General features: G+C 44.1%; 1 protein-coding gene across 1 annotated transcript in view; it reads left to right on the forward strand.

The window, feature by feature from the left end:
- TLCD3A (TLC domain containing 3A) overlaps window positions 1–17,238 on the forward strand; it is a 230,831-nt gene that overhangs the window by 66,159 nt on the left and 147,434 nt on the right. The gene's annotated exons all lie outside the window — the stretch shown is intronic.

Here is a 17,238-nt window from a genome sequence, read left to right on the forward strand (position 1 = left end):
GAGAAAAAATAATAATAAATAAATAAAAATCATCTTTGGTCTACATGTACATACTTCCATTGTGCATCTATGTACGTTCCATGTACTTGGATCTGTGTGTCTGTTACTTTTCTCCTGAAAAGCATATCCAATGCACTACCCTATTTCTCATCCTGTGCCTCTATCAATATCTTTAATCTACATATATGTACCTCCTTTATGTATCTATATACTTTCAATGTAATTATGGATCTACATATTTGTCATTTTCTTCTAATTTAGCATTTCCAATGCACTACCCTATTTCTCAGCCTATACTTCGCTCAATATATCTTCTAGCCCAACCTTCTGACTCATCTCAAACTTCTTCTACTACTCCTTCCGAATGCACTACCCTATCTCTCATCCTATACATCTATCAATATATCCTCTACATCCATGCTCTCATTTTTCCCAAACCCCATGCCACTACTATGATTGCCAAATAACCCTTTCTAGACTCTCTCCTACTCTACCCCTCCTTGCATCATCTGACACCTCTTTTATTATACCGATTATTTTTTTTCCCTAAAACAAACCTTTCTAAACTGTTTCCAGTGAGTCTTCCCCTCCAAAACTCCTTTTTACACATCCAAAAGCCTCCTCCTATTGCTAAGACCTTAAAAAAAAAAAACACCTTTCACTCTTTTATCTCTCCACTATCCTTTTCAATCGAAATTAACAGACTAACATGTTCACTTCTCAAATTCCATATTAAACTATACTAATATACTACCCAAATAACTGAATAACATATCCACTACTCAAATTACTTCATATTTTTTTACTATACTAATTTTCAACAGTAATCCTTTATGGGTTACGGAGTGGGGTGCTACTCGCTAGAAAAGCGCTTCAACACCCATCAGGGGTAACAAGTGCTATATGAATTCAAATCTTTCTTCCCCTTTTATCCCTCTGCTTTCCTTCTCACTCCAAGTAACTGACTAATATCCACCACTGAAATCACTTCATATTTCACCATATTAATTCACCACTAATCATTTGTAGGCTTCCTGAATAGCGTGCGTCAACAAGCACTATATAAATACAAACCTTTGTCCTCCTCTATCCTTCTGCTATCATTCCAAATCCAAATAACTGACTAACATATCCACCACTTAAAATGTACTCGTATGTTTCACTGTACTAATTCAACACTAATCCTCTATGGGTCCCGGAGTAGCGTGCTACTTGCCGAAAAAGTGCTTCGACGCCTCGTCAGGGGTAGTAAGCGCTATATAAATGCAATTACAATACAATACAATACAATATACATTGAAATTGTGTGCCTCCTATCCTTTCATCTTGTTCTAGGCATCTGTGGTAAAACGTCCAACAATTGAATTATTTTGGCCAAGGCTAAATACATCATAAATCAATAAATAAACCGTTAATTTTTCCACATATTGACAAATGAACCTCTATGCAGAGACCATCCAGATCTTCAAAGCTTAGAGAAAGAACAGCAAGTTGTGGCTTAGTTGTTGCTGGTCATTCAGAGCACCAAGAGGAGCGGGTTAATGCATCAATACTACCCAAGCATGTGGAACAGGTTGGATCAAACCGCTTCGGAAGCCTGTGCCACGAAACCAAATGGCCACGGCATTCCTTGATTAAATGCTGTTTCTCCAGTATAATTTTCAAGTGAAACCCAAATACTGGATGAAAAGGTGACTGGCTCGCAAATCTTGGGCGATCTGTTGCTGGGGTGATGGGAAGTGTCACACAATGCTTGCCCCTGGCCCTTACACGTGCTAAAAGGACTATTTCAATCGCGGGGACTTGCAAGTTACTCATTTCTAATATGTTTTGCTGGTTTGAAAAAAGGCTCCGACATAGTTGGTATATAGGTGGCACAGGAAGGGAGGGGAGCGTGCAACAACATGCTGTGTGTCCCCAAGAGGTGCATACCACGGAATGTACTCAACCTCTTGGGCACACAGTCAGCAGAGATGAGTGATGCAACGTCTTGTGCATCGTCAGAGCCCATATCTTTATTAAATCCTGAGCTGTGAGTAAGTGTGACGGTGGGAGGCGCTGCTCTTGTCTGCTGTGCCTCATCTCGGCCTGTATGGGCACTGATACTTATCCAGTATTTGTGAACAACACACTCTTTATTCCTGTTTCCTGTTTGTCAGTTTCTGAGTTAGCTGGAAGTGAGGACAAAACCGTGAACGAAAACCACCAGAATAGGTGTGGCACTGGCGCTGTAGACATTGTCTTGGCGCGCGAAGAGTATCCTAGGTGTGGTTACATGCAGTGGCACCAGGCCTTGTTTTATTGCCGCTAATAAAACTGCCTGTTCAATTCCTGGTGACTATAAGTAAGGGACGATTTCAGAATGACACAGTCATGCTTTTTATTTTTATTTTGCTTTGTTGTGCTATTTTAGGATTAAGTTATTTAAAGGTGTTTATTAAGTAAAATTGTAATGTTCAGATTAAGTACCTCTCAACTATGTGAACTCCAAGTAAAATTGGGAACGCCTACAAATGTATTTTTCTCTAGTTTTGGAGCCACTAGGTATGACTCTTAAGATCTCATGTTTGTAGTCATTTAGGCAGGTTAAAGTTTTGAAATTTGTCTATTTCACCGTTCAGCAAACTAGCAATATAGTATAACACGAAGAGACCAGGCCAGAGCGGTGCGACCGGTGGAGCTGCACCTGGCGCTGACCTCGGGGAGCCCTGTGTATAGAAATAACCCAGATTTAAAAAGCACCTGCAAGAGAGTACCTTGTGTGTCCACAAGTTTTCAGGCAACAATAAAAATGTAAAGATAAGTCTGGTGATTAGTGTTCCTGCTGTAGAGACATTGAAGTTTTATCTAGTGACCGTTTCCACTCAAACGAAAGTAGCACAGAGGGTTAAGATTCCTGCTACAAAGAACAAGTACCACACACACACACACACACACAAATCACCGAACTGTATTATATGTGGATCGCTTGGTAGGTTACTGCTTTTGTCACAGATCCTTTTGTCACTTGCAGATTCTAAGTTAAATTCCTAACTCAGGGGCGGCCTTAGGCATGTGCAAGCTATGCACCTGCACAGGGCCGCCAAACCCCAGGGGCCGCCACGCCAATATATATCCTTAATATAATAATCCTCTGAGGATGGATACATATTTGCGTGGCAGCCCCTGTCAGGAATTTAGCGGCCTCCGGCTCTGTTCCACTTCCAAACACCCTAATCCCCCCCCTCTTCACTGGCCTCCGTGCCTGCGTTCCTCCGGGGGCCCCCTACCTACGCTCCCTGCCCAGGGCCGCCATGAGCCTAGAGCCGCCCCTATCCTAATATTGCTAAGTGACCTATGAACTTTTCATCAAAGTGTTGTATGCAAACTGCATGGTATAGGTTTGAAGGTTATGTTTCCCCCAGTCTTTCATTATCCTAATTGTGCTAAAAAGGGTTAAGATGGGCAGAAATACATTCTTATTAGTAAAGCTATCCACTACGGTACGTTTTCAATTCTGAGTTCATGCTTTTTCAGACCAAACACACTTTAAATATACTGCCTGCCAGGGCCCAACTAGATTGAAATTTTGAGGGGGGCTAACATGGCAGACAGTGGGGCAGAGGCAGCATTATAACCATGTCCAAATTACTTGTAAGCAGCAGTCATTTATCTTGGCAATTTGTGGAAAATTAGCTTTTAAAGCACCCTGGCTATGGAACATTCTTTTTAGCATAATAGAATGTATAGTAATTTTTAGAGGTTTGGAGGTTTGGAGTAAAATATAGTTCAATGAATGGCAACATTTTTTAAATTATTACTAGATGAGCTGGTATACATAACACGATTTAGAATGTTATGTTCTACTTTGTGTCAATTAATGATGTGACATATTTCAAACACGCTGGACAAGTTGCATCAATTTATTTATTTATTTATTTATTTATTTTTTATTGAGAATTCATTGATACAAAACAGATACAGCATAGAAATTTTTTTACAACAAAAATCCTAGCCGAAATACATCATCTGATAATATACTTTGATAAGCAGAGAAGCAACATAGATAAATCCATACATTAAATATACATATAAATAGGTGTTTACACATACATATAAATATACCTATAAGGGGCTCCAACCCCAGTTAATTATAACTGCCCCTCCCTCCAATTTTTTAGGGGGGCCCATATCTTATTGCCAAAATCGCGCTTTTTATTACCTTTGTGGAGATATAGAGTGGATTCGATATTATGAATACCAAGAAGGCTGGTCAGCCACATTTGAAAGGTTGGGGCATTTGGATCCTTCCAAGCGGCTGAAAGTAAAAAAAGTAATACAGCGACGGCCAGAAAAATAAAGGCCTCTGTATCTTTATTCATAAGAGCCGTTTTACTATCGCTCCCGAGGATCATCACCGTCGGGGATAGGCTGATCTTTAAGCCCAGCAGCCCTCCAAAAATTTCTCGATCTCAGTTTTTATCAGGCTAAGCTTCTCGCAATAAAAAAAACACATGTAAAAGATCTCCAGGGCCTTTCTGGCACCTAGGGCAGTTACTATCGCTCCTCATACCCCAATCGTGTAACTTGGATGGTGTACAGTACAAATTGAAGAGCGTTTTGAAATGCTGAACTTTCAGGTTTGAGGACTGTAGTACCTGCTTATCCAAACCCAAAGCTTTATCAAGATCGGTAACCGGATCTTGAAGTCTGACTGCCCAGGCAACCTCGTGCTTCTCAAGATCCTCGGGCGATCTTTGTATCAGAACTTGATATATACTACTAATCCTATCGCCTCCTCTTAACAAATATCCCAGCACAGGGCAATAAGGACCGGGGGCGATATCCGAAATAACAGGTTTGAGTGTTTGTGAAACCTGGAGAATACTTAAAGATTTGGCCGCTGGACAGACCATACTTCTCCTGTAGCCAGTTAAAACTCATAATGCTACCATTCAGCATCACATCGCCCACCGTCCGAATGCCCAGCTGTTCCCAGCCTTTCCAGGCCCCATCCATACTCAAGTTTGGTAAATACCCTGAGTTCCACAGCGGGGTATGCATATTGATCTTAGGGATATGAAGCAATTTCTGCAGATCTTTCCACAGATCCCAGGCGCTAAGTGCCCCCTTATACCGGGATTTAAAAAAAAATCTACGGCTAGTTTTTCTCAGCAGTGCCCCCACGGCCTCCTTTCCCATCAATAGTTCGTATATTGATGGTGGAACATATAGATCAGAGGTTGGGTCATATGAGTATCTCCCACTGGGTAATGGTTCAAATAATAAAGACATCTGCGTCAACAAACAGGCCCAGTGGTAGAATCTTATGTTTGGGACTGCTAGACCTCCACATTCTGGAGAGTCATATATATTAGGGAGAGGTGTGGCGCCGGGGCCAGGGCGACTGACGTTGGAATCTGGGGATCACGGTTTGATCCCCAGCGCTGGCGGCAGATTAGCCCAGCACCATGTGACTCTGGACAATAGCTTGCTTAATCTTCCCGACGGCCCCCAGCGCCTAGAGACCCTTACGGGTGATTGTTCACGCTTTACAAAATGTAGATTATATATCTTTCTGCCCGCCTGGTTTTACCATACTGCCAGAGAAAACTATTGAAGATAGACTCGATCTTTTTTAACATCCCTTCCTCGATTAAATAGGGTATGCATCTAAACAAGTAAAGGAGTTTGGGCAACATAGTCATCTTTAGCACGTTGGTCCTCCCTATGAGAGATAGATGCAATGAGTCTATCCGCTTCAAATCTGACTCGATTTTTTTAAGGAGTGGGGCGAAATTATCCTGAATAATAGAGCCTGTTTCTGCGTTAATTACAACCCCAAGATAAGTCGCAGAATCGACATATCTTTGATATACTTTAACAACCTCCTTTGAGCAGATTACCTGGGATTTTTGACTCATTCAGGCGGTACCCCGAATGCATACCAAACTCCCTAGTGACTTCCACCAGTATCCGCATGGCCTCAGCTGGCTCTGATGTAATCACTGCCAGATCATCAGCGTACGCCAATATTTTGCTTTCATATCCATTAGTTAATGCTGGCTGGATTCCCTCATTCCCCAGAATTTGCCTAACCAGCGGGTCGATGTACAATGCAAACAGGATAGGTGAGCAGGGGCACCCTTATCCTAATCCTATCTGAGCTCTGGCCCATCATCTGTATTCGGGCCATTGGATCACAATACATGGCCTCTATGGCCATCCGGATTTTTGGGCCAAAACCTCTCTCTATCAGGACGTCCCACAGGTATAGCCACCTGACGCGATCGAACGCCTTTTCCGCGTCGAGGAGGATCATGGCGACCCCCCAGCAGCATAGGCCTCAAACAGCAAGATTGCTCTTCTAACGTGGTCCGCCGTTCCTCGACCGGGGATGAACCCATGCTGCCAGGGGGAGACGAGCCCACCAATGACCCTCCCCAACAGCGCGGCCAGGATCTTTGCGTACAGCTTATTGTCCGAATTGATCAAGGATATGGGCCTGTAGGACCCAGGGTTTTCCCTTGGCTTTCCCTTTTTATGAAAGACTATGATGTTGGTGTCTTTCCATGTTTCCGGGATCTTGCCCGTACAGATGATGCCATTGAATAGGTCCAACAATATTGGAGCCAGCTCTGCCGAAAGACACTTATACACCTCGAGGGGAATGCTATCTGGCCTAGCAGCCTTACCGGTAGCCAGGTCAGATAGTGCCTCACGGATCTCATCCAGCGTTATATCCAGCTCCAATTTTTCCCTGTCAGCTAATCCCAATCTGGGCTCATTATCCGGATACCTGCCATATGGACGCACTCCACCCATTTCTTCCTTATACAGGGTTTGATAGAAGTTTGCGAAAACTGAGAGGATGCCCTGGGGTTCCACAACATCACGTCCATTCTCATGGATGCTTGTTATTATGTTTTTAGTGTAGCCTTGCCTGACCCTTCACGCTAGTCCCTTCCGAGCCTGCTCCCCAGTCTCATACACTCTCCTCTTATATGTCCAGTATTCCGCTGCCGCTTTCTCTGCCAGTTGTTTTTGTAATTCCGCTAAAATTAGGCAGATACTTGTTTGGCTCTCTCTACCTTCCCTTCCTTGTATTAGATCTTGGCAGTGCTGTTCTTCTGCCTTAACTAGATCTGCCAAAAGCTATCCTATTGGCTTGTACTTTTTTCCTGGCCTGAGCAGTGTAACTAATGACCTCCCCCCTCAATGCTGCTTTAAATGAGTCCCATACACAGTTCCTTGATGCACTATAACGATTGGCATCAAAGAATTCACTGGCCCAGTTTTGGATATGTTCCACAAACTGTGCATCAGTCAAGAGTTTCCGATTGAATCTCCAAGCCCTGCAGTTCCTAACTAATCCCATACGATTATATGTGATTGCCAACGGGCTATGATCCGAGAGGACCTTGGGAAGTTTCCTAATGCTGATCTTACTAATTTCTGTGGATGATATAAGGAAATAGTCCAGTTTACTATACCTCTGGTGGTGGCAAGAGAAGTATGTGTAGCCTGGGTCTCTAGGCTCCTTTGCCCCCCAGACAACCGTTAGACCATGCAACAGCATCATAGACCGGAGAGCCATAGATACCCTTGGTTTTCTGCCAGCATACGAGCTTCCCGCAGAAAGATCTATAGAAATATTAAAGTCCCCACATACCAGAATGGGAACCGGCCATGTTGACAATTCCTCTTCTAATATTTCGAAAACCTCTGGGTCATCCTGATTTGAGCCATAGATGCCACAGATTGTAAGGCCGCACTCCAATTCCGCCAGGGCCCATCTACCCAGTGCATCAGACTTGGCCCGTTTCGCCCCCCCAGCATAGTTTTCCCCAAAATCACTACCCCCCTTACTGTTGAGGTTTGGGAGGAGCATGCCAGAATATTGAACCCTCCAACCCTGAGGAGCTGCTTCTTAGCCCATGGTAGGTGGGTTTCCTGAAGGCACAGGATATCGATAGGTTCAGTTTTGACAAACTGTGCCAGTCTTGCTCTCTTCCTCCAATCGTTCAGCCTACCTATGTTTATTGAGTATACACTAAGGCTCGCCATACTTATTGTTAAAAAACACCTTAGTTTGTCTGCAAAGAATGAAAAGAAACTTTTTCCATAGCATATATACCATTTCCTGTAAAACACAAGAACTATAAAAAGCCCTGTACCATAAATTCTCATTTTATTTTGCTTTCCCCCCCTCACCCGCCCAGCCCGTGACCCCCCCCCCCTCAAGATCCCCCCTCCACCCTGCCCCCTTCCTACTCCCCCTCCCACTGGAAGCACTCAGACCTTGGTCTGAGCTTATGATGGTTGTGTGCAGCTGCGTGGAGCATGGGCGCAGAACAAAACAAATCATATGAGCCATATCTTACCCCCCCCAATCCACCCCCCCAAGAAGCACAGAAAGGAAAAAAGAAACCGGAAAAACAGATCTGAGCTAGGAAAAGATCCAACACAGAGCTTAAATCCATATACCTGGACCCAATACCAGCTGTATAAGCTAGGAAAGGAAAAGAGAAAGAGTCATACTGCTAAGCCAGGCAGTTCAAATAGGTAGAGCAGCAAACACATTATGAGTTTTAGACCCCTCGCCAGACTAAGCGCTCCGCTAGTCAAACTTATTTGATTCACAAAGAGTCCAAAAACTCCTTTGCCTTAACTTCTGACGAGAAGTATAGAGTCCTTCCATCTTTAACTATCTTAAGCTGCGCTGGATTCACTAAGTAGGACTGGATATGTTTATCCTGAAGGGGCTTGATCAGCTGGCGGAGTCACCACCGCCTCTCGACCGTTGCGTGGCAAAAGTCCGGTCTCACAAAAAAGGTCACTCCCTCGCTAGATCTTTTTACGTCAGGGCGGGCCTTTTCAGATATGATCTGCCGGAGGACATAGTTCCCAAAGAATATCAAAACTGCCCTTGGTTTATCGCCGCTTCCAGTCCCCGGGCGAACTCTAAACAGAGTACGATGTATTCTCTGCATCTCCAGCGCCTAGTTCCGCTCAGATAATTCAGGGAATGCCGACTTAAAGAGGTTGATCATAAAGACCCTGATGTCTGAGACTTCTGCCCCTTCCGGAACGCCCAGGACTCGCAGGTTATTGCGCCTTAACCGATTTTCCATGTCCTCCAGTTTCCACTGGATGTCGACAACCTGGGCGCTCTGGGAGTCTACCTTGGATGGTGCTACAGCAGCTTCTGCTTCAGTTGCCACAATCCGTTCCTCCAAGTTAGTGACTCTATCCCCCACATTAGTGTATGCCTTAGACAGTTTTCTAACAACACCCTGCATCTTACGCATTGCCGCCTGTGACTTCCGGGTGTCCTGTCTAGCTTCTTCCCTATGCGTAAGGATGGTCTGATATATGACATCTAATAATGGAGGATAGGATACTGGGGCCTCGGCATTGGGACTTCCCTGAAGGGGTGTAGCTGAAGAGTGGTCCCAGGCCAGATCCCGCATGTGTTGTACATGGACGTCTCCCTGAGCGACAGGTCTTTTAGCCGTGCTGGGGGGGTTCTGTTCCAAATCACTGTCGGATTCGAATTGCTCTCTTCCTGAGAGGAGCTCCTCTCCTCATCGGACCATTCTGCATCCTCTGACACCGAGAAGAAACACTCGCTACTATCTTTCTCCTTCTCTTGTTCTTTATCCCTTTCATCCATAAGAGTCAACTGGGCCAGGGGAGGGCACAATAGTGTAATCTCTTTCTCCTTCACTCTACCCGTGTCCCCTCCAATCGCCAAAGCTTGCCCCGGAGCCGCCTCCAGCTAGTTACTCGGCAGTACAGGCACATATACGGAATGTACGGGTTAAGAGGTAGTTTCAATTATCCCCCCACTATCAGATGCAGCCCCATCAGGTTGTTCATCAGTACCTGTAAACACCAGGAATCCCTCAGCTGCCCCTTGCCCCCCCTGTTTCAGCCAGACCTTCTGCCAGCACAACAATTGGCTTCGTCACATCCTCCAGCCCCTCTACCGCGTCCGGAAGGGGGGTAGATGCAGAATTGGTACCTGACTCCTTAGCCTCCTTGGCCTCCTGTGTCGCTGTCTCCTGGGCTGGGGGTTGAGGCACCGCCACGACAATGTTCTTCTGGCTCCTTCCTCCATGAACCAACAGCTTAGAAATAGAGGGGGACTGCCGTAGGCGCTGTACCACCTGTTTGCCTCTCTTGGGTAGTACCGGCGTTTCCCCAGGTTCACCTGTATTCGGGTCCCCTGTTGACAGGGATGTCTCTGCTGGCTCACGCTGTGCTTGCTCTGGGATTGGGGCTGAAGCTGGGGCCGCCTGCGCTGCCTGCATTGCCTGTGCCGACTGTGCTGCTTGTGCTGCCTGGTTTTTCTTCTTTGCTGCTACTGCAGCCGTTGCTGATACTCCTGCTGCCGTTTTCAGGGGCCATTATCGGTGTGATAGCCACTGGATGCCGCCTCCGTTGTAAAAAACTGATCAACACAGCCGCTCCTCCCGCAGCTCTTCCCTCGGCTCCCCCGGCCTGCCTCGACCAGCTACTGACACGCCCCCAGCGCCGCAGACGTCGGATTCAGAACGCCAGAGCGGCAGTCAGCAGCCTCAGAATCCCGTCTGTAGCCGCAAATTGCCTCGCTCCGAAACCCGCTGCTCCGGTCCGCCAGGGAGTACACAACATCAGCACACCTTCGCCCGGTCAGAACATCCAGGTAAACCGCTACTTCTGTGGGGGATGGGGGTTACTGCGCCTCGCCCACGCTGCTGCTCCGTGGCTTCCTCACACAGCCGCCATCTTGCTTCCTATAAGTTGCATCAATTTAATAGAACTTACAAACACACACTTTTATACAGGTATTTGAGCATTCTTCACTAAAGGAAGATTTGGAAAATCGGTAGTAAAAAGTGCAGTTTAAAACAGTTTTTTAGTTATATTGTCATATCTATGTGGTATTTACCACCATACATACTTTTATGTTATTTGGAGAATAAGATGTTGATATAATAAACAACGCTCTTGTTGTCTGGCAGGGGATTCCTCATGTCCGAGCTCTGAAACACATATAAATTTGACAAGTTATTCATTGGTATTGATATAACACTATTATATATTCTTTGTTGTGAAGTATTTGTTAGTCATATAGCCTGACATGCAATTCATGCTGAAATAACATACAAGAAGGATTGATTATCCATGCTAACCACACATCACTCATGGAATTCCATTAGGTTTTAGCAGGTGCAGCAGTTACTGTTCCTAGTTTACCACTTGGTACCCGTAGCAATGCCCTTGCCAACCCATTGTCTCCGGGGTCATGATAGTAGTGGCAGAATCAAAGACTAAACAGCAGTATAAAAGCCATGTCTATTTATTTTATTTATTTTTACGCTATTTTCCCTCCACCTAGACAGTCGGCAACAAATACCTAGATGCTGAGCCAGGTGTGTGCCAAATGGTCAACCTGTGCTGCCATTGACTGTCATAGGTGGGTGAAGTCACGTCATCAACTTCTGACATTTTAGTGAATGAATACCCATGGCAGTGAAGAATTGACCCCCAAATGTAGAACATACCCGTGAATGCTAGCAGGAGCAAATTGTAAAATAGTAATACCTTTCATGAAAGTATTTGGCAACAGTGCATAAAGAATAACTGAAGGACGTTTATATTACCTACTGGCGGTCGCCAGTAGGTATATATAGTTAGGATTTTTTCTCTATGGGTTTTTTGAAAATTCTATGTCTAATAACTTTGGCGTTTGTGGACGGAATTGGCTGAAATTTTCAGGAAAATGGCACATTTTGTTTCTGAGCAGCCCCTGAAAATTGGGGGGGGGGGGGTTCGTCCAGGGGGGGTCGAGAAAAAAGGGGGGTCCCAAAACGTGTTTTTAACATTGAGTTTTCCATAGGGCGGTTGGCCTCACTTTTAGCCCGAACGGCTGAATGGATTTGCACGAAACTTGGCAAAATTGTAGGGACTGGTAGCCCGATGTGCCTTTTGTAGGTCTCAATATATGTGCTCCAGTGGATTTTGAGAAATTAACGTTTAAAAAAAGATATATATCTGTAACAGAGGACCGGGCAGCGCTCCAGTTCGCGTACTTTTCGCGCAACGGAGCTTTGTGAAGCGAAGCTGATTGGTTCTCCGGCGTCTGTCAACATTCCAAACAGTCCGTAGCGGCCGCCATCTTGTCTCTCGGTAGGATCGAGAGACAAGAGGAGGCGAAAGGGAAGGGGCAAATGACGATAAGGGGGCATAGTAGATCCTCCCTGACCTCTTAGGTTTGATGTACCATTTTGCCAAGTTTGGTGTAATTCCGTTCAGCCATTCAGGCTGTAGACGTATCTAAATGTCAATAATCGAACGGCTGAATGGATTTGCACGAAACTTGGCAAAATATTAGGGACTGGTAGCCCGATGTGCCTTTGCTAGGTCTCAATATATCTGCTCCAGTGGATTTTGAGAAATTAACGTTCAAAAAAAGATATATATCTGTAACAGCGCTCCGCTTCGCGTACTTTTCGCGTTACGGAGCTTTGCGAAGCTGATTGGTTCTCCGGCGTCTGTCAACATTCCAAACAGTCCGTAGCGGCCGCCATCTTGTCTCTCGGTAGGATCGAGAGACAAGAGGAGGCCAAAGCGAAGGGGGAAATGACCATAAGGGGGCATAGTAGATCCTTCCTGACCTCTTAGGTTTGATGTACCATTTTGCCAAGTTTGGTGTAATTCCGATCAGCCATTCAGGCTGTAGACGTATGTAAATGTCCTATGGAAAATTGCATGGGGAAAACACATTTGAAAGTGTTGAAATTTAGAACCAATTAAAATGTTACTTTGGTTTTGTATTTGTGTGTGATGAAAGTTAATTGGTTATGTATATATGTCAAATGAGAGGAAACCACAGCCATTTTGTGATTCTACTGTCTGAGGTACATTTGTGAGGAATTTTTGGTGGTGAATTTCTGGTGTTTGATTTACACAGTACTAACACTTCTCCTACTTTTAAAAAGGTGAGTTGTTAATTTGTAAGGGGAACTATGTTGTACACTTGAAGATAATTTGAAAAATGTTTTCTGTTATTTATTTGCAGTCCTTTCTGTTATACTAAATACTTGATAAAGTTAGTTTTATATTATGTATTACTAAAAACGATAAATGAAAGTGATTATTTTTTTCTGCAATTTACAGCAAGCAATTTCAAAATAAAATGGCTCACAATGAAGAGACCGTGGCAATTTCTTTTGAATTGTCCACTACATTGATTGAAATTGAGAGCACCAATAATGAAATATTGTCACATGGAGGAGATGACTTGTATGATTCCATTAGATTGATTGAAATGGACAGCACCAATAATGAAATATTGTCACAAGGAGGAGATGACTTGAATGATTCCACTACATTGATTGAAATTGAGAGCACCAATAATGAAATATTGTCACAAGGAGGAGATGACTTGTATGATTCCATTAGATTGATTGAAATGGACAGCACCAATAATGAAATATTGTCACAAGGAGGAGATGACTTGAATGATTCCACTACATTGATTGAAATTGAGAGCACCAATAATGAAATATTGTCACGAGGAGATGACTTGAATGATTCCACTACATTGATTGAAATTGAGAGCACCAATAATGAAATATTGTCACAAGGAGGAGATGACTTGAATGATTCCACTACATTGATTGAAATTGACAGCACCAATAATGAAATATTGTCACAAGGAGGAGATGACTTGAATGATTTTTTTGATCAATCTGTTGATGGCGAATTTATCGAATGTTTGGAGACCATAGAGTTACAAGAATCATGTGGTATATAAATATCATGAGGTATATAAATAAATAATACCGGATCTAGGTTTTACTGGACATAGCAATAACAGATAGCTCAATAAATAAGAGTCAAGATTCGAGGTAGTAGGAGTTTGCAGGTTTAATACAGCATAAAGGACAGGAACAGGACAACCTGCACGGGAACAGGATGGCAGGGCCCTGCAGGGGGGACAGGGAAATGAGCGCGCTAACATTTAATAACAGTACACAAGCATATATACTAAAACAGTTGCATTACAATGAATACAGTAGGCGGAGCAATGGGTGTGGTCAATAGCAGTCGCGAAAGATAAGGGTGAAAGTAGGTGTAACAAGAGGCGTGTACATAGACATGTGATGTAAACGTAACAGAATATGTCATAAATGGGGCGGAAACATGGAGGGGGCTACCTAAGGAGCCGGGACCTCTAACCTAATGGTGCGCGCAAACTGACAATGACGTGTTACTAGGAGAAGCTGGGGGCTATGAACTCTGTGCTAGGAGCAGAGACTGAAGTCTGGAGAGTCAGGGCAACATGTACCCACCACTATCTAGTATCTGATGTTTAGAGAACATGTTGATAGAATCCAAAAGTTATCGGGGTAAAGGCTAACAGACTCTAAGACTGGTGCATGCATTATTCTACATGTAGTGCGTGATGAAGAATATTAAATGACCATAAATACAGTATTTCTCTTGCATGGAGACGTAAAGGCTAGACTATGACGGAAACTATTGATGCGATTCAGTAGTTTAGGAATGCAGAGAAGGAGGGCTGGACTGATAACTAGAATCATAACATACTCTTGGCAGACTCGTAGGCAGAGCCAGGCTGAACCAGGCACTGTGAGGCAGGAAGTAAGTGAAGGGTCAGAAATACAGGTGGGGGCTGTATCGCTCCTCAGCGAGGATTCAGGAGACAGGAGCTGAATCTGGTGTCCAGGCCCTTTTGAGGCCTAGAAACGGGGACTTTCCAATGAAATAACGTGCACACTGGGAAACGTGGCAACGTAGCTTTACATAGGCCTGATATTCGTAGTATTCACGAGAACTGGAAACTGGCATACTAGAGATGGACACAACTATAATTGCGTCTTTAATCGAACATGGGGAATACATATGCATATTAATCATGCACACATAACATAAGATGGAGGACACGTAGGGACACAGAACATGGCAAAATTTACTTTTCCACATTCCCTCCTTGTCACTACGTTTCCATCAGGAAACATCAATATTCATGATACCATCTATCATTTCATACAGTATCATTTGCTCGTCTCGAATTGTCTTGGAACGGGATCTAGAACGGGACTTGGGACTAGGAATACAAGAGGTAGCACAAATGCCACAAATCGCAGGGCCACATTGTATACAGAGGCAGCAACTGAATATGATCGCTACTGCAATACCTAGAAAGGACAATACTTTCCATCCCCAGGCGGAAATTATATTCCAGAACCAACCGGACCATGTCCAGGTGCCTGGATCTTGGTGTACCATATGGGCAATTTTATGGAGTCTGGTTATAGCTGAATAAACAGACGGCGCGTTATTAGGAATGAAAATGCAGCAACTAGATCCGATGACTCTACAAGCCCTGCCCCTATCGGCCAGTATGACGTCAAGGACGAGACGATTCTGGAGCACGACAATTCTCATAAAGGATTGTTCTTCGGTTAAGTTACTTAGAGCAGAAGTAGTCTCAATCACTATTGCTTCGAGTGTTCTGGTTAATCTACGTATCAGTTTACTATTCACAACAGTACCTAAATAAGGGAAGACACCTTTATTGATATCTATGTATTGTTCTAGAGCAGTTTCAGTATAATCGACAATCGGAAGGTCTCTCTTGTGTCTGATATGTACTAGGTGGGAATTCCTATGGTAGTCAGGTGGGGCTAGAAAAACTGGTGGCAGTAGGAAGGCAATGTAACAGGTTCCCTCCCAATCGAGGGGCAGACGAACATATGCGGTCTGACCACAAACAAAATAAGAATGACGTGAAGCTTTGAAAATAGATTTCCTACTGTCACTATACTTGACAATAGTAGTACAATCACTATGTCCTACATGTACGGAACCATTCTTTCGGACACATAATTCGTCTTTCACTGGTAGTACTGACATAGCAGGTAAGTCTGGAGTAGGATCAGACTGAACATTCAGGACCATGAAATTCGAAGAATAATTACCTAAATTGTAAACTTCATTCTCTAGATCTAACCCTGTTCTGTGGGGAAGACCTTGCTTGTCTGGAAAACATGTACTGTTAAGAAAAGACATATCTGTTGAGGATGACGTTAACGTGGACCATGCTCCACACGAACCATTATGTGAAAATGGATAAGGAAAGAGTGGCAGAACTCCCTTCGGTGTCTGGAAAGGGGGGAGTCGACCACACACCCAACAATTAGTGGCATTGCTGGTCTGGTGTGAATAATGTAACATACGGATAAAGGAATTATTACGCATAGCGAGACGATAAGAGAGTTCATGAGGAGGCAGATCACTAAACGTGTGTTCTACTGTAACATTAGAAGACTTATTTACATGAGGAACTGGAAAATACAAATAAAAAGCATAACTGGTGCAGGTAGTCATAAGGCTGAAAAACAATACGAAACTTAGAAAAACAATACATCGGATTGAGTTTTGACTAACTCTCTCACTATGGGGGTCTATTTTATACATGTCAGAAACCGGTCTAACCGTTTCACCTAGGGGAGGACTTAGACAATCAAACTGGCTGACTTATTTTACTAGACCTTAGTTTTTGCTTATACTCCTGTTGCGGAGTTTTCTCTAACAGGGGGGGTTCAATATCATTGTCTTTTGCGGGACAGTCCTTAAGAATAGTACTTTGGCAGTCCTTTAAATTCTCGGAAATGTTCTTAGAAACAGGCTTCAATCCATAAAACTTCTTCACATGTGACAAATGGACCCAGCCCTTCCTGCCTTCCAGCTTGACGGCAGTACGGGTGGCCAGGAGGACCTGTCTGGGTTCTTTCCAGCGAGGCTCCAGCGGACTTGAACGATCAAAGTTCCGGACAAGAACCATGCATCCGGGAACGATTTCATGCGGTGCCACCTCGGTATTGTCTGGAAATGCGGCAGCAACCTGTGAACGACAAGAGTTGAGGGCAGACATCAAGGAAGCTAGGTAATCTGTCAGCATATTACTTGAAACATCTGTAATACTTCGGGGTCTAGGCGTACCCCACATGTTAGGGGGGCGGCCGAATACGACCTCGTACGGGGACAGACCTGATCTGGAATGCGCGACCATGCGCATATAGAATAAAGCGACTGGCAGAGCTACTAGCCAGTCCACACCTTTCTCTTTACATACTTTTGCAATTCGGATTTTCAAGGTCTGATTATGTCTCTCTACGAGACCAGCTGCTTCTGGATGGCGTACACAATGGAACTTCCACTGGTACCCTAACAAAAGGG

This window comes from Lissotriton helveticus, chromosome 3_1 (assembly GCF_964261635.1).
Source record: "Lissotriton helveticus chromosome 3_1, aLisHel1.1, whole genome shotgun sequence".
In the NCBI taxonomy this organism is placed as follows: domain Eukaryota; kingdom Metazoa; phylum Chordata; class Amphibia; order Caudata; family Salamandridae; genus Lissotriton; species Lissotriton helveticus.